This window comes from Hyla sarda, unplaced genomic scaffold (genome assembly GCF_029499605.1).
Source record: "Hyla sarda isolate aHylSar1 unplaced genomic scaffold, aHylSar1.hap1 scaffold_896, whole genome shotgun sequence".
NCBI lineage: Eukaryota > Metazoa > Chordata > Amphibia > Anura > Hylidae > Hyla > Hyla sarda.
In genome coordinates this window covers 53021-72281 of record NW_026610925.1, presented here as the reverse complement: position 1 = coordinate 72281, position 19261 = coordinate 53021, and the positions used below count along the sequence as shown (strand labels likewise).

Genomic DNA, 19261 nt, shown 5'->3' with positions numbered 1-19261 from the left:
AAGGCATGGTGGGAGTTGTAATTTTGCAACATCTGGAGGGCCACAGTTTAGAGACCACTCTCCAAACTGTTGCCCTGCAGATGTTGCTAAGCAACAGACTCCCGGACACGCTGTGATCATGACCGCCGTCATCTGGAGCTCCGCCGCCGGGTAAGTGACCGCCGCCGCCGCTACTACACGGTTCCCCCCGCTGTGCCCGGACACCGATGGGTGGACATAGCGGGGGGAACCGAACTTTAACCCCCCCCCCCCCGCCCCCAGTCTGCTATCGGTCAGTCGCTCCGCCGATCAATAGCAGGGATAGGAGGGGTGGCACCCCTGCCACCTCACTCCTATCTCTTCAAGGGGGATCGAGGGTGTCTGGGACACCCTCGATCCCCCTTATTTTATTGCGGTGCCGTCGTTGGTGGGCAGGGGGAGAGCGCTCCCCCTGCATACACTATAGATGCCGTGATCAGAACTGATCACGGCATCTATGGGGTTAATGCTGCCGGGACCGGCGCGATCGTGGCCCCGGCAGCTGCGGTGGGACTCCGGCTGTGATTGACAGCTGAGTCCCGCCAGCGATCTCCTGCGCTGCCCACAGCAGAGCAGGAGATCGCTTGGACGTATGCATACGTCCATTTGCGCGAACGTGTAGTTCGCCTGGACGTATGCATAGGTCCAATAGCGGGAAGGGGTTAAACCTAACACATTCCTATGTAAATAAAATTACTCCACTCTCCTACATACAGTCCCATGTAAATAACACAACCCCCTCCACTATAAAGCTCCATGTAAATACCACTACTCCCCTCTCCTACATACAGTCCTATATAAATAACACAACCCCCTCCACTATAATGTCCCATGTAAATACCACTACTCCACTCTCCTACATACAGCCCCATGTAAATAACACCAACCCCTTCTCTTCAACATACAGTCTTATCTAAATTACACTACTTTCCCCTCTCCAACATACAGTCCCATTCAACATACAGTCTTATGTAAATTACACTACTTTCCCCTCTCCAACATACAGTCCCATGTAAATAACACCACCCCTCTATCTCCAACATGCAGTCCCATGTAAATAACACTTCCCTCTCTTCAACATACAGTCTCATATAAATTAGACTACTCACCTTTCTCTAACAAACAGTCCCATGTAAATAACACCACCTCCTCTCTAACACACAGTCCCATGTAAATAATATCACTGCCCCCTAACACACTTACCACTTGCTTCCTGTATGCTGTAATACTATATAATAATGCAGGCCAGGAGGCCCCACCCCTTCCCGATAAAGGCCCCGCCCCTATCATGATGCCATTCCAGGAGCTACGGACCTAATGGTGGTGAGTGATCTTCCTCCTAAACTGCTCCATATAACTGCGGCCTCTTCCCCTGCACAGTGCACTGGCTGTACTACCCGGCTGTGCAGGGGAAGACAAGGAAGAGCGGCCACAGTCCAGTCCAGCAGCCAAAACATTAGGGCACAGGGTTGGTCCTGGAGGTGGACTGCTAAAGGGAACGGCATTCCTGTAGTGATAAAAGTGCAGGGACACCGTTCCTATGAGTTCCTGCAGGATTCGAGCCCTGGCTTTCTTTCTGTGACACCCGTTATGTCCATTGAAAGCAACGGGCACTTTGTTTGCCTGTGTCCTACAGAAGGTGCCGTTCACTGACAGAATGCAATGGGATGCCTGCTAGGGTTGCCACTAGTGTTGAGCGGCATAGGCCATATTCGAATTCGCGAATATTCGCGAATATATGGACGAATATTCATCATATATTCGCGAACATTCGCATATTCGTAATATTCGCGTTCTATTTTCGCATAAGCGAAAAATTTGCAAATGCGAAAATTAACATATGAGAAAATTAGCATATACAAAATTAACATAAGCGAAAATTCGCATATGCGACAATTTGCAAATACTAATTTTCGCATATGCGAAAATTCGCACAGTAGTATTAGAGCCTTCTTTACACCACACAAGCTGGAAGCAGAGAGGGATGATCACTGTGATGTGTACTGTGAAAAAATTGAAAAATTAAGAAAAAAAAAAAATATACGAATATTCGTAATTACGAATATATAGTGCTATATTCACGAATATTCGCGAATTCGCGAATATGCGATATTCGTGAATAAAATTCGCATTGCGAATATTCGTGAGCAACACTAGTTGCCACCTGTCTTGCAAAAAAAATACCGGCCATGCTAATTTGCATAATTATTTGATGTATGCGTGACATCACAGGAAGTGATAGAAGAGATACAATTCATATGCAGGGGATTGAAATGGCACAGGGACCCTGCCTGTTTGGCAGCTCGGGCCATGGCCGCCAGGGCTGGTGCAAGGATTTTTGTCACCTTAGGCAAAACCTCATTTTGCCTCCCCTTTGTCTATGGCCCTTTGCCCCTGCCCTTTGGTCTCACCCTTATTTGCACCACCCCACCCTTTTTAATGACTGTTAGACTATGTTCACATGTTAGGTTTTCCATGCAGATTTGCACAGGAATATACCGTACGGAAATTCCGCTGCAGCAGAGTCCCATTAATTTTAATGGGGTTCTGGCGCACTGTGCACACAGCAGAATTTCCGCACAGGAAATATCTGGCACAGAAATTCAAATTCTGGCATCCGCAGAAAAAATAAACATGTCTGTTCTTTCTGTGTATTCTGCTCAGAAATACATTGCCGTCTATGATAAAGCGAATTTCTGAGCAATCTTAGCGCCAGCATGTTCTGACACCGCTCCACTATCTTCAGAATATCCGCACATACATTTTCTGTGTGGACATTCAAGCTTTACAATGAAAATTGAGTAGGTGGACCCTGTAAAAGTATGTCCTGATGTGATTGGATGTATATTTACACCCTGTACATGATGCGAACAATGGACCAGTGCTCGCATCATATATGACAGGTCCTGGCAGCCAGGGACCTGCCAGTAGTGGCCATCATCAACAATCGCTCTAATGTTTGTCATTAACCCCTCAGATGCCTTGATCAAAGCAGGTTATGGCAATGTAGGCATTATATTCAAGAATGGAATCACCTGTGGTGATCAGGTGATCATTAAAATGGTGGATGGAGGTCTTCTCACCTGCCTCCTCCGCTCTCCTAGGGTCCCGTTCATGCATGGAAATTGCTCATGCATGGAAATTGCTGGGTGTCCTATGGTTGCCTTGGTAACTGTACCCCCCAGCATCAGTTGTCTCTCTCCGCACCACATTATGCAGATCGTGCAGGAGAGCAGCTTTGGACACTTAAAATAAAACCTCATGTCATCCACGTTTTGCTAACACTATTTTTCTCACACAAATAAAATAAATGAGTCAAACAAGTTACAGAATGGTTTAAAAAGGGGAACTTTATTTATTATATATAAAAATGTTTGTGTAGGGATTTTTTGTAACCTCCATCACTCACAAAGAGCGTACAGTAACTAATACTCAGGACAGGAAAAACCTCCAGAGGGGAGGAAACCTGTAGGGAATCCATGGCTACTGTATTGCCCTTCCTCTGGGCATACTAAAGGAGGTTACCTCTAGAATTTGGGCAAATGTGTCTGTGTATGTGCGTGATTCGAGGGGCTGTGCCTTCATCCAAATTCTTCTGGAATAGGTCTGGAAATCTCCGTCTTCATCCAACGTCTTGCTGTAGGTCCGGAAATGCTACTCCACATCCTGGAAATAGTGCATCTAAGATAGGAAAACAAAAGATGGATTATCTACATGTTTAATATAGAAAAGCACATTGAACTGCACTAAAGACCTTTTGGACACAACAATGTGACACTTACCAGTCACAGTAGTGTATGTGACTTTGCATTCTCGGTCCCTACAGTGTCCAGCATCAGCCCCTCACTGATGAAGAATGAGCAGGAGCAGTGTTATATCTGCTCAGTGCTGCTCTCTGGTGGACAATGGTTATGACATCACATGTGTGACACGCTGTTACCTCCTGAGAGTTCTATTTCAGGGGTGCTGCTCTCTGATTGGCTGAAAAACAAAAAAGCTTTCTAATATATTCTGTATGACTGTTATCTAAGGGATTTTGGGCAATTTTTTATTAAAATGGCGCTACTCCCTGTGGGTGCAATCTACTTGTTTCTCCTAACCATACACTCAGTATTTGTAATATAATTAGGTGGCCCCAACAGCCTGGGCCCATAGGTTTCTTACACAGATCAGTGCGGCTCTGGCAGGCTCAATGAGCAGCGTTGGCTGCCGGGACGTCTGACGAGTGACATCCCTGACGTTGTGGTCTGGAGCGAAGGATGTCACTCGTCAGACATCCCGGCAGCCACTGATTTAGCCAGTTCAAGATCAGACACCATGGTCCTAGATTGACATACATCACCACTGATCCCCTGTGGCTGTCCATCTGTTGCAAAACTACAACTCCCAGCATGCCCTGGGCATGCTTGAAATTGTAGCTTTGCAACAGCAGCACAGACGTCTGTCGAAGGGGGGAATCACACAAAATAAAGCAATGTGGGCTTTGAAAAACACCACACATAAATCATGTTTAATCCCAGCCTAAGCCTAGGAGCAGATGCAATTCTTGTTTGATGATTTATTTTTTTGCCAAAAAAAAAAAGCAACAAAAACTACCCCCTCATTTCTTTTTTCTGCCATCTTTTGCGGAATTTTTAATAAAAACACTGGGGGGGGGGAGTTTATTAAAACATGTGAAGATAAAAAGTGGACCAGTTGCCCATAGCAACCATTCAGATCGCTTCTTTCATTTTTAAAAAGTCCTCTGAAACGTGAAAGAAGCGATCTGATTGGTTGCTATGGGCAACTGGTCAACTTTATCTCTGGACAGGTTTTCATACATCTCCCCCAATGTGTATTATTATTATTTCCCCCCTGGCTTTTCCTAGATTCTTTCATCATGTGACTCAAGAAGAAAAACCACCAAAACTTCATAAAAAAAACAAAAAAAAAACATGCTCTCGGCATCCCACAGATTTGATAGTCTAAAAAGGCCATAAAAGGATGAAGAAAACCCCATTAGTGTCTGGCATTTCATATTACCCTATTGATTCCAACATAACATGTGCCCGCAGCGAGCATGGTGTTTTTTTCTGACAAACACGCCAAGTGTAATCCCAGCCGAAATTAATGTTTTCACAATAAGTTGGGACAGGCTGCAGGCTGTGCTATATATTTGCATAGTTGCGGCATACAGCAAGTGCCACATTTATGCGGCTGCGTTCTGATGGAATATATGGCTCTTGGCCTTTTGGCTAAGATCAAGTGTAGTATCTGTTCTTATCAGTGGTCTAGTCTCTGCCATTGATGTAGGATGGATGCTGCATGGAGGGGGCAGGTGCCTCGGGGCATTCGACGGCTGCTCTGATGTGACCTGTTCCCTCCAGGTCTCACCATGAGGCTGAGGAGGTTGAAGGCCGAGGTACTTCTGCGCCTCGGGGAGTGGTGACCCTGAGGTGCTGAAACTCACTGGATGTAATAACTTACTGGGTGGAAGCTCTGCACCACGTACTCTTCACCTTTGGCAATCACCCCTTTGATTCCCGGCCTTCTGACTAGGATCGGGGACATTTTTATAGATCCTGCTTGATGTCCGGGCCATACTTCACAGCGCATATTAATTTATTTATTTATGTCTGGTTTTTCACTGTGCTACTTGAACATGTTTTTGTTTGTCACAGGATTTGTCAGGATGCAGTAAGCCCTTCTGGGTGTCCCTCCTGGCGGTCCAGGGGAGGTGTGTGTGGCCATCAGATTCCGCACCTCCTGGCAAACCTTGGGCATCCCTGCATAGGCAGGATGCCATAGTATATAGCTTTGCGGGTGGATTCTTCGGCTGATGTCGGGAGCACTTATTGTCCCCTAGTACCTTTGATTTAAAGGGACAATGAGCCTGGACCCTTGCAGGTGCCTTCTGGCCCAGAGGGGAAGGGCGGTTTCATTGGGGGGGGGGGGCTCTCTCATTTCAGAGAAGGGCTTTGCGATGGACCGCATCCTTGTGCACGTTTTTTTGATTGTGACACGTTTGCACTTTTTCTTGCGCTTAGGTATTAGAAAGCAGGTTCCGCGGCTACTGAAAAACTAGGTGTGGTTTTCTAGCTGCACAGTTTATGCACTGATTTATAACATGACACTTTAGCAAAAGTAGCTCAGTTTTGCACAACAATCACTCTGGCTGGGACTAGGCTGATTGAGGGTTTAGAGCCGAGGTACTTTTGTGCCTCGGGGAGAGGTAATCCTAAGGTGACGGAATTCACTGGTAGTTAAAGCTCGCTGAGTTTTTGGCTAAGATCAAGTGTAGTAAATTTCCTGTTAGTTGGTGGTGTTGAAGACTACCAAGGCAGGATGGGGAACCACACAGTAGACAGGTGTACCAGGAATGGCTGTGGAGGGCATCAGTCATCTCTGATGAGAACTGTTCCTGCTGGATCTGGTCTTAAGGTCCGTGTAGAGTGAAGGCCGAGGTGCACAAGTGCCCTAGGAGTGGTGACCCCAGGGTGCCGGAATTCACTTGGGATTCGCAACCCCACTTGAAGGAAAGCACGTAGCATGCACTTTTTCTCTCACTCTTCTGGGCACTCGCCCTTAGTATCTCGGCTTTCCGGCTAGGATCGGGGAATTTTTATAGATCCGATCGGATGTCCGGGCAGTATTATACACTGCGCACATCCACTTATTTATTTATTCTTTTTGTCACTGTGTCCACTTTTTGTGTTCTGTTTGTCCACTAGGATTTGGTAGGGTGCGGTAGCCCTTCTGGGTGTCCCTCCTGCCGGTTTAGTGGAGGTGTGTGTGGCCATGAGGTTCCTCACCTCCCTGCTATACCCCGTGGCAACCCTGTTTCGGCAGGATGCCAAACCGGTTTTACTGGTTCCTTGGAGACAACCTGGTTAACGCCTAGTTGTCTGCCGGAAACACTTTCGGTCCCTGAGTAGCTTCGGCGAAAGGGGACATTGAACCTGGAACTTTGCAGGTGCCTTTTGGCCTGGAGGCGAAGGGTTTGGTTTGTTTGGGGGCCTCTCCTTTCGCAGAAGGGCTTGCGATAGACCGCATCCTCATGCACGTTTTTTTGTGTGAACACTTGCACTTTTTACTTGCACTTGGGTGATTTGAGAGCGCGTACCTCGGCTTTAGAAAAAAAAAAAAAAAAAAGAGTGAACACTGCACCACACACTCTTCACCTTTGGCACTCACCCTTTGCATCCCAGCCTTCTGGCTAAAGAATAGACATGTCTGTTTCTCCTGTGCATTCTGCTCAGAAATACATAGCCGTCTATGAGATGGTGAATTTTTGAGCAGTCCTATTGATGGCATGTTCTGCCACTGCTTCACTACCTGCAGAACATCCGCACATTTATTTTCTTTGTGGACATTCGGCTGTATGAACATAGCCTTACAATCATCACCAAGGGGGACATGTATCAATGTTGGTGTAGGTAGACGTCTTTTTTAGATCACTTTGGTTGGTCTAAATGTGGTGCAATTGCACCAAATCTACCATACTTGTGCAAGGCACATGATAAATTTCGTGCAAAGTTCTACGTTTACACACAGTTCTATTTGTACACTTGATCTACACCTCACAGGAAAAGTGGACACAGGGATTTTGTTCTATTGCTTTGAGGTCGGATTCCATTGATGTTTTTTTGTCCAACAGCAAAAACGCCAGAAAAACTGTCCCAGCTTTCTCCTGCGTTTTGTCAGTTTTTTTTGCATTTTTTTTCTTGTGTTTTTGCTATTGTGTGGAAACAAAAAAATTTACAAAACTTTTTGTTGTTTTTTTCTTCGAAATTTAGAATGCGGAGGACTATGTCAGATTTGGTGGATTGCGACGATGAACAGCGTTTTTTTTTTTTTTAAATCTCAATAAAAGGGTTAACGAGGGCTGTGGGGGAGTGTTTTTTTTAATAACATATTTTTTTTCAATGTTTTGTGTTTTTTATAATTGAATTTTCAGGCTTAGTAGTAGAAGGCGTCTTGTAGACAGAATCTATTACTAGGCCGGGGCTTAGCGTTAGCCCCCAAAACAGCTAGCACTAACCTCCAATTATTACCCTGGTACCCACCGCCACAGGGGTGCCGGGAAGAGACGGTACCAACAGGCCCGGAGCGTCAAAAATGGTGCTCCTAGGCCTAGGCGGTAACAGGTTGGCGTTATTTAGGCTGGGCAGGGCCAGTAACAATGGTCCTTGCCCACCCTGGTAACATCAGGCTGTTTCTGCTTGGTTGGTATCTGGCTGATACTGAAAAAATTTGGGAACCACACACTTTTTTTTATTTATAAAAATAAAAAATAAAAAAAAAACGCATAGGGTTCCCCTTATTTTCAGTATCAGCCAGATAAGAACCAAGCAGCAACAGCTTGACGTTACCAGGGTGGGCGAGGACCATTGTTACTGGCCCTCCCCAGCCTAAATAATGCCAGCCTGTTACCGCCTAGGCCCAGGAGAGCCATTTTTGACGCTCCGGGTCTGTTTGTACTGGCTCTTCCCGGCACCCCTGTGGCGGTGGGTACCGGGGTAATTATTGGAGGTTGGCGCTAGCTGATTTTGGGGCTGACGCTAAGCCCTGTCATAGTAATGGATTCTGTCTATAAGACGGCCTCCACTACTAACCCTGAAAATTCAATTATATAAAAAGACGGACACATTGAAAAAAAATTGTATTTAAAAAAAAAACACTCCCCACAGCCCTTGTTAACCATTTTAATGAAATAAAAAAAAATGCTGGTCATCATCGCAGTCCACCGAATCTGACGTAGTCCTCTGCATTCACGTATCTGAAATGAGAAGAAAAGTAAAGCAAGAAATATGGGTTAGTAAATTTTTTGTGCTCTCCCCTGGGAAAAGCGTATATAATGCAGCGTGTCCCTAAACAGTGAGCCTCCAATTATTGCTAAACTAAAACTCTCATCATGGGGGGTTGTAGTTAAGAAACAGCTGTAGGTACACTCGTTGCAAAACACTGAGAGTTTGTTATTTAACTCAGTGTTTTCCAACCCGTGCGCCTCCAGCTGTTGCAAAACTGTTGCATCTAAGTTTTTTTGCGCAAATGATACATTCCAGTCCACTGGATTAAGTTCTCTACGGTACACCAAGCAAGTGACAACTTTAGAAAATCATTCACCAAATAAAACACAGCTCAAATGCAAAAAAAGTACAATTACGCAAAATCTCTAGACATAAAAAGTAGTCTAAAGGCAATGATACATGTCCCCCTAAGTAGTTACACCCTACAGACAGGCTGACTCAGCAAGCAGCAGCTCAGATAAAAGATTGCTGCTATTGGAGCCTGTGGGAGACTTAGGGAGAGAAGGACTGTCTGCGACTGCCTGTTAACCCCTTAAGGACAATGGATACAAATGTGTGTCTTGAAGCCATTGGACTTAACGCACCAGGATGTATATTTACATCCTGTACATGATGTGAGCACCGGACTGATGCTCGTATCATGCACGGCAGGTCCCGGCTGCTATCAGCAGCCATTGACCCGCTAGTAATGGTGGAAATCAACGATCGCACTGATGTCGGTCAATAACTCCTCAGATACCATGATCAATATAGATCACGACATCTGTGGCAATGCGGTTATCCAGTGATCATCCAAAATTGCGGACAGAGGTCCCCTCACCTGCCTCTGCCACTCTCTTGGGGTCTTCTCTGGTCTGACATCAAGCATACCAGAGAAGAAGATGCCTATGCATAGCACTGAACAGTATTAGCAATCAAATGATTGCTATGAATAGTCCCCTATGGGGACATAAAAAAGTGTAAAAAAAAACTTTTATTAAAAAATCTTAATCCTTTCAATATTTATCAGCTGCTGAAGTTGAGTTGTTCTTTTCTATCTGGCAACTGTGCTCTCTGCTGACATCTCTGCTTGTCTCAGGAACTGCAGTGGAAGACGTTTGCTATGGGGATTTGCTTCTACTCTGGACAGTTCCCGAGACAGATGTCATCAGAGAGCACTTAGACAGAAAAGAACAACTCAACTTCAGCAGCTCATAAGTACTGAAATGATTAAGATTTTTTTAATAGAAGTAATTTACAAATCTGTTTAACTTTCTGGAGCCAGTTGATATATAAAAAAAAGTTTTTTCCTGGAATAGCCCTTTTTTCCTTAAAGTGTACAGCGTGAAAACGAAACCTTCCAAAATTTGCATAACTGCAGTTTTCGTTTAAATTTCCTCACACAAATAATAATATTTTGGGGTTTGGTGTACATTTTATGGCGAAATGAGTGACATCATTACAATTACAATTGGTTCTAGTAGTGGTTGCGCAAAAAACAAGCCCTCATATTGGTCTGTGGATGGAAGGCGAGGAGGAAAAAACTAAAATGCTAAAATAATATTGGCCTGGTCCTTAAAGGGGAACTCCGCCCCAAAACATCTTATCCCCTAGCCAAAGGATAGGGGATAAGATGTCTAAATGCTGGGGTCCCGCAACTAGGGATCTAGTAGAACCAGGGGGGCACTAGACCAAAACCTGACCCAGACCTCAAACCAGGACCCTTGTTTCTAACATAAGCAACAGCCATGACACCTCTCTTTTGCATACCACTACCACTCCTCACCTACATTTCACAAGCACCCCTCTCATGCACCCCACTTGCTCCCCTCTCATGCACCCCACTTGCTCCCCTCTCATGCAGCCCACTTGCTCCCTTCTCTTTCACTCCACTTGCACCCCTTTCTTTTACTCCTCTTGCACCCCTCTCATGCACCCCACTTGCACCCCTCTCTTTCACTCCACTTGCACCCCTTTGTTTCACTCCACTTGCACTCTTCTCATGCACCCCACTTGCACCCCTCTCTTTTTCACTCCACTTGCACCCCTCTCTTGCACTCCACTTGCACCCCTCTTATGCACCGCACTTGCACCCCCTCTTTTTCACTCCACTTGAACCCCTTTCTTGCACTCCACCTGCACTTTTCTCATGCACCCCACTTGCTCCCCTCTCTTTTTCTCCACTTGCACCCATCTCATACACTCTGCTTGCACCCCACTCATCCACCCAGCTACTACAACTCCTCCCATTCACACTACCATAACTCACATTCTGCACATTACCATTTTTATTCACATTTTTGCTCTTACCTTGACTCTTGTCTACACTCTCTCTCTCTCCCTTGATGTGTTACAGGCTGGGCTGGCTGGCTGGGTCTATTGCTCTAGGTATAAGAGTTGCCGGTTCTTCTGCCTAGTCTCTTGGGGCTCAAATACAGGCTCCTCCTCCAGCATAGGTGGCCCCACCCCCTTATACAATGTCAAAGATCTTGTCGAGAGCTGTCCCTTCGGATGCACTTCAGCCCCACCTACTGCAGCTAACATGCAGGGAACCTCCCCATTCACAGGGGAGTGCCCCGCAGCACCAGAACCAGTACCGACCGCATAACCTAGGGAACCACCCCCTGAACCAATAAGATCCGGCACCTGGACCCTCCCCCCCTCACAGGGGAGTGCCTTGCAGTGCCAGGACCTGTACCGCCTAATTCAACCGAAGGACCGCCCCCCCCTCCCGAATGGGTGAGTCTGCCGCCATTTTCTGCCCTTTTTTTCTATAGCCAATGGGGTCTGTCGGGCTCCGCTGTTTTTCAGCAGCAGTAGCGGGTGGAAAAAACATTGCTTGATGTATTTTTCCTCCCGCTATTTTCCCTGGCTGCCCCGATGGCCGTCACACTACCGTGTGACAACGGTAGTGTGAAAGGGGCCTAATAGATGTGTGTATGTTTGATGTGTGCATATATGTAATGCATAGTTACATAGTTAGTATGGTTGAAAAAAGACATACGTCCATCAAGTCCAACCAGAGAATTGAAGGGAAGGGTGTAAGGGGATAAGGGAAAGGGATGTCGTTTTATAATTCTGCATAAGCATTAATGTTATTTTGTTCCAGGAATGTATCTAACCCTGTTTTAAAGCTGTTAATTGTTCCTGCTGTGACCAGTTCCTGAGGTAGACCGTTCCATAAATTCACAGTCCTCACGGTAAAGAAGGCGTGTCGCCCCTTTAGACTAAACCTTTTCTTCTCCAGACGGAGGGAGTGCCCCCTCGTCCTTTGGGGGGGTTTAACCTGGAACAGTTTTTCTCCATATTTTTTGTATGGGCCATTTATATACTTATATACGTTTATCATATCCCCCCTTAAACGTCTCTTCTCAAGACTAAACAATTGTAACTCCTTTAATCGCTCCTCATAGCTAAGATGTTCCATGCCCCATATTAGTTTAGTCGGGCGTCTCTGCACCCTTTCCAACTCCGCAGTGTCCCTTTTATGAACAGGCGACCAAAACTGAACAGCATATTCCAGGTGAGGCCGTACCAATGCTTTATAAAGGGGGAGTATTATGTCCCTGTCCCTCGAGTCCATGCCTCTTTTTATACATGACAATATCCTGCCGGCTTTGGAAGCAGCAGCCTGACATTGCATGCTATTCTGTAGTCTGTGATCTACAAGTACACCCAGATCCTTCTCTACCAGTGATTCTGCCAGTTTAATCCCCCCTAAGACATACGATGCATGCATGTTCTTAGTACCCAGATGCATAACTTTACATTTATCCACATTGAACCTCATTTGCCAAGTGGATGCCCAGACACTTAGTCTATCCAAGTCATCTTGTAACTTATGCACATCCTCTATAGACTGTACCGTGCTACAAAGCTTGGTGTCATCTGCAAAGATAGAAACAGAGCTGTTAATACCATCCTCTATATCATTGATAAATAAATTAAACAGCAGCGGGCCCAGTACTGAACCTTGGGGTACACCACTAATAATCGGGGACCAATCAGAGTACGAATCATTGACCACCACTCTCTGGGTACGATCCATGAGCCAGTGTTCAATCCAGTTACAAACTAAAGTTTCCAAGCCCAAGGACCTTAACTTACCTTTCAGACATCTATGAGGGACAGTATCAAACGCTTTAGCAAAATCCAGAAACACTATATACACAGCCATTCCTCTGTCAAGGCTTCTACTCACCTCTTCATAAAAGCAAATTAGATTGGTTTGACAACTTCTATCCTTAGTAAACCCATGCTGGCTATCACTTATAATACTATTATCCCCTATGTATTCCTGTATGTAATCCCTTATAAGTCCTTCAAACAATTTACCCACAATGCACGTTAGACTTACCGGTCTATAATTGCCTGGCGAAGACCTAGAGCCCTTTTTGAAGATTGGCACCACATTCGCCCTGCGCCAGTCCCCTGGCACAATACCAGACACCAGAGAATCTCTAAATATCATGAACAAGGGTACAGATATTACTGAACTTACCTCTCTAAGAACTCTTGGGTGTAGTCCATCCGGCCCTGAAGATTTGCTTACATTTACTTTACTTAACTTACCTTGTACCATCTCTACATTAAGCCAGTTCAGTACATTACATGATGTGTTACCAGCACTGACCTGGCCAATGTCAGCTCCTTTTTCCATGGTGTATACAGAACTAAAGAACCCATTCAGTAACTCCGCCTTCTCTTAATCGCCCGTGACAACCTCCCCATTATCATTATTAAGGGGTCCTACATGCTCTGTCCTTGTTTTTTTTGTATTTATATATCTAAAAAAATATTTAGGATTAGTTTTGCTTTCTTTGGCCACCTGTCTCTCATTTTGAATTTTTGCTGTTTTTATTACATTTTTACAGATTTTATTAAGCTTCTTGTACTGTTTAAATGTTATCGCTGACCCATCAGATTTTAATTTTTTGAAGGCAATTTTTTTGTTGTTTATTGCTCTTTTAACCTCATTTTTCAGCCATGTAGGATTTAGTTTTAATCGTTTATATTTGTCTCCCTTTGGTATATATTTAGCTGTATAGTTATTTAGAGTTGATTTAAAGATGTCCCATTTACCTTCTGTATCCGTATTTGAGAACACCTCCCCCAGTCTATGTCCTGTAGTGCATCTCTCAGCCCAGGGAAATTTGCATTTTTAAAGTTATATGTTTTTGCTTTCCCCGTCTGTCTTTGTTTTCTACATTTTAAGTCAAAAGTAACTATATTGTGGTCGCTATTACCAAGGTTTTCCCGCACAGTTACATTACCAATCAGCTCTGCGTTGTTGGAAATGATCAGATCCAACAAGGCATCACTTCTTGTTGGGTCCTCCACAAACTGGCCCATAAAATTATCCTGCAATAAATTTAGGAATTTTCTCCCCTTTGTAGTTTTAGCCAGCCCCCGACCCCAATCTATATCTGGATAGTTAAAATCTCCCATTATTACCACTGTACCTGCCCGTGCGTCCCTCTCTATTTGTTTATACAGTCGACCTTCTATCTCTTCAGTGATAATAGGGGGTCTGTAGATTACACCAAATATTTTTTCAGTATTTCCCTCCTTTTGTAATTCTACCCACAGTGATTCCACATCCTCAGAATCATCACACACTAAGGCATCGTTCACACTGACTTTCATAACACTTCTTACATACAGACAGACTCCACCACCTTTTCTGTTCATTCTATCCTTGCGAAACTATGTAAACCCCTGCAGATTAACAGCCCAGTCATGCGAGGAGTCCAGCCATGTCTCAGTGACCCCAACTATATCAATTAGGGATGCACCGATATATCGGCGGCCGATAGCTATTTCGGCAAAATGCCGAAACAACTAAAAATCTGCCGATAATGACCACCTCCCCTGCCCGCCCACAGCACAAGTTACAAACACTGCCAGTGGCAGAGGCACTCGTGGGCGGTGCAGGGGGGGGGGGGCGGGCGCAACATCTGGGGGGGGGTTGCGCTCTCCGGGATAGGATTAGGAATACTTCTTTTTATACTAAAAACCAGGGGGCCTCCAGCTGTTGTGAAACTACAACTCCCAGCATGCCCGGACCGATAAGTCTGTCCGGGCATGCTGGGAGTTGTAGTTTCACAACAGCTGGAGGCCCCCTGGTTTTTAGCATACAGTATTAGTTTTTATATGCTCTGGTCGGCCCCCGCCTGCAGCCACACACAGGAGCCGGCCCAGGCACATAAAAAGAAGTATTCCTGATCCTATCCCGGACATCCCTGTGTCCCGAAAAATCTTTTCGGGACATAAGGATGTCCGGCGGTCACTCACCATTCCCCGGCGTCCTCCTGCGATCCTCCCGCGATCCTCCTTCGGTCCCTCGCTTCTCCGCCTCTATGGTCGTACGCACGGGACGTCACTGACGTCCCGTGCGTACAACCATAGAGACGCAGGAGGACCGCAGGATCGTCGCAGGAGAACGCACGCCGGCCGGAGCCTGGTAAGTGATCGGCGGCGCGTCATCTTCTTCAGTGTTCCGGTCACCGCTCCTTCGGTCCCGGCACCTACTGCTATGGTCCATAGGCCATAGCAGTAGATGGTGACCCCGGGCCGGAGGAGCGGTGACCGGATCACTGTGGGGGCAGCAGTACAGACATACAGCCTCCAGCCATACACTGTATATGGCTGGAAGCTGTATGTCTGTGGGGTGGGGGAACTGCTGACCTAATGTGGGGGGAGCTGCCTACAAATGTGTGTGTGTGTGGGGGGGGGGGAGCTGCCTAATATTGTGGGGGGGGGGGGAGAGGGAGCTGCCTAATATTGTGGGGGGGGGAGCTGCCTAATATTGTTGGGGGGAGCTGCCTAATATTGTGTGGGGGGGGGAGCTGCCTAATATTGTGGGGGGGGGGGAAGCTGCCTGATATTGTGGGGGGGGGGGAAAGCTGCCTGATATTGTGGGGGGGGGGGAGCTGTCTAATATTGTTGGGGGGAGCTGCCTAATATTGTTGGGGGGAGCTGCCTAATATTGTTGGGGGGAGCTGCCTGATATTGTGGGGGGGAGCTGCCTACAAATGTGGGGGGAGCTGCCTGATATTGTGGGGGGGAGCTGCCTGATATTGTGGGGGGGGGGGAGCTGCCTGATATTGTGGGGGGGGGGGAGCTGCCTACAAATGTGGGGGGAGCTGCCTAATATTGTTGGGGGGAGCTGCCTAATATTGTGTGGGAACTGCCTACTATTGTTGGGGGGAGCTGCCTACTATTGTGGGGGAAATGCTGACCTAATGTGAGGAACCTGCCTACTATTGTGGGGGAACTGCTGACCTAATGTGGGGGGAGCTGCCTAATATTGTTGGGGGGAGCTGCCTAATATTGTGTGGGAACTGCCTACTATTGTTGGGGGGAGCTGCCTACTATTGTGGGGAACCTGCCTACTATTGTGGGGGAAATGCTGACCTAATTTGGGAACCTGCCTACTGTTGTGGGGGAGCTGCCTACTATTGTGGGGGAGCTGCCTACTATTGTGGGTGAGCTGCCTACTATTGTGGGGGAGCTGCCTACAATTGCGGGGGAGCTGCCTACTATTGCGGGGGAGCTGCCTACTATTGCGGGGGAGCTGCCTACTATTGTGGGGGAGCTGCCTACTATTGTGGGGGAGCTGCCTACTATTGTGGGGGAGCTGCCTACTAATGTGGGGGAACTCCCGACCTAATGTGGGGGAGCACGCAATCTAATGTGGGGGAATCTAATCTAATCTAATGAGCGGAGCGCTGCATTTTACCAGAAGACGGGGAGAAGTCATTTTCGGTATCGGTATCGGTTTCGGCCGGACATTTTTTTTTTATTTCGGTTTCGTTTCGGTTCTGAAATTTCCATTTCGGTGCACCTCTAATATCAATATGTTCCTCCAGTTTCAAGGCCTCAAGCTCCCCCATTTTATTTGCTAGGCTTCTGGCATTTGTGAACATACACTTTACATTTCCATTAAGTTTAACACATATAGTCTCACTAATGGGATTTTCAGAGTTATTTGGGTTAATGTTATTATTTGAGTTATAAGGGCTAATTGTACTATTTAAGTTATTGGGGCTAATGGGATTTTTTGAGTTATTGGGTCTAATGTTATTATTTAAGTTATTGGGGCTAATGGGATTTTTTGAGTTAATGGGGCTTATTGTAGTTATTGAGTTATTGGGGCTAATGGAATTTTTTGAATTATTAGAATTACAATTTTTCGGGCTACATAAATTTTTACAGCTGGTTTGTAACGCATGAATCTCCTTATCCACTGCTCTTAACCTCCCCCCACAGGACTCCTCTCCACCCATCATTATGTCCTGACCCCTCTCTAACCTATCCATCCCACTGTCTGCTTTCTTTGCTTTATTATCCTCCCCCCACTCACCTAGTTTAAATACTCAGCCACCCCTTCCAGGATTCTCTCCCCCAGCACAGCGGACCCCCTTCCATTCAGGTGCAAATTATCCGTAGAATAGAGTTTGTACCCCAATGAAAAGTCAGCCCAGTGCTCTAAAAACCCAAACCCTTCCCCCTCACACCACGACTTAAGCCATGCATTTAACTCCCTAAGCTCCCGCTGTCTTTCCTGCGATGCGCATGGCCCCGAAGAAACCAAAACAGAGAAAACGCAATCACACCCTGACCACAGGAAAGCAGCAGACCAACGCCAACACGGAACCCATGCTAATCTACTCAGTATTGTTCCAATTTTAACATATGTGCTGCCGAAGCGAGCACCAAATATGGAACGCTTCACAATTTGCGTGTCAGCCTTGCAACAACAAACCACACCCCCACAAGCGCAGAGCACAGGAGAATCACCCTTCGGAATACCACCACGAACAGAAGAACTCACAAGGCAAGGCAAACAGAGACTCAAGCGAACCTACCCCCGGAGACTCAAGCGAAACCTACCCACCGAATTCATCAGCTAAAGCACCCAAAACGACATACAGAAGTCCCATGCCTACCAGAGATTGGGAAAATACGGAGAGATAAACCAAACAAAGGGGGAGAAAACCAAAAGAAACAAAACCGTAACTGGGCGGCACCCACCGAATCAGGATAAGGAACAAGCCTCAGGAGCCAAGTCCGCCAAACCCCGGCCACCCAGAGCGTAAGGCCAAAAGAGCACTCACCCAAGCGCGCACCGCAGAAAACGATACCCTACCAAAGCACCCTGCCAAGAAGAGACGTACCCAACTCCCAACCAGAGACCAAACTCAACATACACACAGAAACAAAAGGACGAACACTGCACAGAACGCAGCCATAAGCACACTAACCGGGGAAGGGGCCAAGCCCCGCATCAGAACACTCACCAATTCCAGAAGATGGAGAAGCCAACAGCTGGAAGAATCACTTCACCACCGCCACAGGCGTGGGACAAGGCACGCCGGAGACCGCCGGGTCGCGGGCACTCCGCCACCACACTCACTACCCCTCCACGGGGGGCATTGGAGAGGCAGGAGGAAGAAGGACAGCAGCGGCAGCAGGGGGGGGGGGGTTTGGGAACACAGGGCGGAGAGGTGATGGGGGGGGGCAGGCGCAGTGGGCAGGGGGGGTGGGGTAAGGGGAGAGGTGCCGGCGTAGGCGGGGTGAGAAGCTGGGTAAATGAGAGGGGACGATATGAGAGCTCAAATAGTTTGCGCCGTAATCCGAAAGAACCCGCAGTACCCTTGCCATTTTCTCGGATTGTTTTATTTTTATTTTTATTTTTTTATGAACGCCGTTTATTAATACATACGGTAGAAAAATTGATCGAATATGCGAAACAGAAATGTCATATGTGTATTAAATTATCAATATTATTTATTATGTATTTCACGTGTATAGCGAAATTTAATATTTATTTCTTTTAATTAAAAATTATTTTATTAGATTTATTCATTTATTTATATTTGCGTGCACACCATAGACGGAACACTTCAAACGACGACATATTCTTATACCCCAGACATGCACGCATGCGGAGATGCCACATACGTGCATGTCTGCAACACACAGAATTTTTTTCGTTTTTTAGTTATACATATAGATACATACATACCCATATACACACCTTTATTTATTTTTTATTTATTCATTTATTCATATATATATATATATATATATATATATATATATTTTTTTTTTTTTATTAATTAATTAATTTATTTTTTATTTATTCATTTTTTTTTTTTTTTGGATGGGGAAAAAAGGGGGCAAACCAAACTTTTAATATTGAAGGGTTAAAGGAGCCATAACCTTGCACACACTGCTCCTAACACCGATCACTTGCCATGTATTAACATGGCAATGATCGGTGCCATCAATGATTGATTGCTCAAGCCTGAATTTCAGGCTTGGAGCAATCAATCAACGAGCGGACGCGCAGGAGGCAGGTAAGTGACCCTCCTGCTGCGTCCCAGCTGACCGGGACAACACGATTAAATCGCGATTGTCCCGGTCAGCCCGACTGAGCAGTCGGGATGCTTGAAAGTACACCTTCAGAC

At 46.1% G+C, this 19261-nt stretch overlaps 1 long non-coding RNA gene and 1 pseudogene across 2 annotated transcripts; one reads left to right on the top strand and one right to left on the bottom strand.

Moving 5' to 3' along the window:
• Positions 1–3350: 3350 nt before the first annotated feature.
• On the bottom strand, positions 3351–3901 carry LOC130348973 (uncharacterized). 2 transcript variants are annotated; one of them, XR_008886429.1, is made up of 2 exons: positions 3801–3901; positions 3351–3699 (listed from the first exon to the last, which is right to left on the bottom strand). It is a non-coding gene; the product is annotated as an uncharacterized LOC130348973 (long non-coding RNA). The 2 variants fall into 2 exon arrangements; XR_008886430.1 differs by having other exon boundaries at positions 3351–3728; positions 3801–3887.
• Positions 3902–5238: 1337 nt separating this feature from the next.
• On the top strand, positions 5239–5387 carry LOC130348974 (U2 spliceosomal RNA; annotated as a pseudogene).
• Positions 5388–19261: the final 13874 nt, after the last annotated feature.